The following is a 3,024-nucleotide window of genomic DNA, read 5'->3' on the forward strand; positions in this document are numbered from 1 at the left end:
GCATCAAAACAAAGAAGGCTAAATAAAAAACGATAATACATACGTAGTCTAAGAAAAAAAAAAAGGAAAAGTTAGGGGGAGGGGCCCACTTTAGTATTCTTTAAGGGGGCCCAGAATTCCTAGCAACGGCCCTGGTTGTGTTAGAAAGTCCTGTGAAACTGAAGGTGAATCTGAAGGAAACATGATGGTTTGTACAGACTCATCAGCACTAAATTATTTGGGAAGTTGATCTTCTCAGAGACGATCAGGGCTCAGATCAGGCTGATTAGTGTGCAGCAGGCACACACACACACACACACACACACACACACACACACAGCCAAGAACTACAACTATCGTCAAAGCAAAAACCATGTTAATACAGATTCATCTGTTAACATGTTGTTTCCTTCACTTATAAAACATCCTGTGGTAACTCTTCATGTAAACCCTGTTTATTTTAGGATGAACAGTTATAAACAGGTTATAATAACATATTATAAAATCACCACAGACTCACTGGCTCATTCTATATCGACACGGCTGCATTATAGTTTTGTTAAATGTCATCTCTTCTGCTAAATTCTGTCCTCCTGTGTTGTGTCAGTGCTGCCGGTCCTGTATTTGTTTGAAAACTCCGGGGCTGTGTTGTTTGGAGGGCACACTGCAAAAACTCAAATATCTTACCAAGAATATTTGTCTTATTTCTAGTCAAAATGTCATTTCTAGTCAAGTCAAGTAACCCTTGTTCAACATTGTGACACACATGACATAAAAAACATGCATTGAAGTGAGTGTTTAGTAACATCACAGAGATGATTAAAAACACATGATTAAGCCGTCTCCACATCTGTATCTGTACTAATCATTATAACCTTAAAAAAAACAAGAAATTCAGTCATTACTATTTCTTTCTTTTTCTAATCCTGTACTGTAGCCTACATATATTCATTCTTCACTTATTCTAAAATTCATTTGAAAAATAAATCCCTGAAAGTTCTTCAGTCAGAATCAAAATGTTAGTTTCAGTCACTTTGTGAATCAAATATCAAAACTATTAACGATAATTCAACATTTCAACATGAAAAAACATATGAACAAGAACAAAGCAGCTGTGTATGAGAGGCCGTACAAGCCATAATTCATTCTTTCACTCTCACACACATACATTCTCCTTACACATACATATATTTTCACTCTCACACACATACATTCTCCTTACACATACATATATTGTAAAGGTGCTGATACATTCCTTTGGATGTCCACATTAAAAGTCACATTAAATATTTTGGGTGACATCACACAGGGGGGTGGGTCAGCATCAAACAGGACGCTGACACCAAATATCAGGAGGTCAGCAAAACGGCATGTGCTTTTTTTTGGAATTTAATATAAGGCTATTACATTTGTATGACTAATTTACTGTAGGTATGAAAGTTATATTAAGATGTGTGATGCATTGGTGTACTAAAATAAACAAACATTGGTTTGTGAGGATGTTTACATTTTCTTCATTTGGACATTTTCTTGCTGTCCCAAATTACCAATAGTGGTATGGTAATTTGGGGCAGCATGTTCAGGTTATTTGGGACAGTGTTTCTGGGTTTATAGTGAAATATTTCAATAGTGTAGTCATATCTTACACGCTTAAAAAGTGAGAAATTCTTACACATATAGGGAAAACAAGTACCTTTGTACATTTCAGAATATCAAATTAGCGGTTAATGTGGAATATGTGAAGTGACGTTCAAAAATAGGTCAGATTGTTTTATCTCTTATTATGTCATGGAGTTGTCTTTATTTTATATATTTATATTTAACAAAATATAAAAATAAATGTATTTTTAAAAACATGCTTGCTTCTCCTGAGGTCAATAGTCTGCTCACAATATGTTTTAGGCTATTAAATCTGCTGTTTGTTGAAATAATTTGTATATTTGGTTGATTTGGTTACAAATCACGAGATTATAAACAATACACAACATAAAAATAACAGGCTATAGGCCTAATATACATAAATAAACAATCTATTCATGTCTTTTTTAATGTAATTGCAGCTCCATGCAATATCCCATTGCACAAGCCTGTGTCCCAAATTACCAAACCTACTGTCCCAATTTACCAAACAAGTTGCGAAAAAATAGTTTTGTGTCAAAACCTTTAAAATAGATGTGCTGTGTTCTCACAAAAGAATTTTAGCACATAATTGTTTCACATCAAGAATGCAGACACCTCGAGGAATCCAGACATATCTCATTTGTTGGGTTATTTATTCATCTTGATGACAGAAAATGAATTTACAAAAATTGTCCCAATATACCTGAATTCACCCTAAAGGAGAATGTATGTGTGAGAGTGAAAGAATGAATTATGGCTGTACGGCCCCTCATAGCTGTGTGTGCGTGTGTGTGTGTGTGTGTGTGTGTGTGTGTGTGTGTGTGTGTGTGTGTGTGTGTGTGTGTGTGTCTGTGTTTCTGTATCTCTGAACACAAAGCCGTCAGTTTGGCCGAGGAAGAGTTAAATTATTCTGCATCTGTTCCATGCACCCCTGCAATCCCCACAGATCCTCCCTGCCTCCCTCTCCTCCCCCTCTTCGCCCTCCTTCCTTCCTCCCCTCGTTTGGCCCCGAGCCCGGAGAGAGAGAGAGGGAGAGGGGGAGGAGAAAGAGAGGGAACGCTTTTTTTTTTTGTCTCTCCCGCTCCACAAAAAAAGAAAAAAGAAGCTCAGATGTTGAGTTTCCCGGGTTTTGTTGCCCAGATGTGAAACACTGATTTTTCTTCTTACGTTTCCTCCATCACATCACACACTACGACTGATGAGCTCATCCTGCTTCTTTCAGTGTGTGTGGTGAACTCACTGGCCTCCCGTCCCACATGGCTGCAGTCAGAGGATCACATGCAAACACAAACCACACACATGCACACGCACATGCACATGCACATGCACGACACTCACAAACACACGCATCATCTGCTCCATCCACCTCCACCGTCCTGAGTCTGTCTCTGCTGCAGCCTCAGTATTTTCTTCCAGGTCTGATGA

This window comes from Trachurus japonicus, chromosome 5 (assembly GCF_045865225.1).
Source record: "Trachurus japonicus isolate A0001 chromosome 5, Traja_1.0".
Lineage (NCBI taxonomy): Eukaryota > Metazoa > Chordata > Actinopteri > Carangiformes > Carangidae > Trachurus > Trachurus japonicus.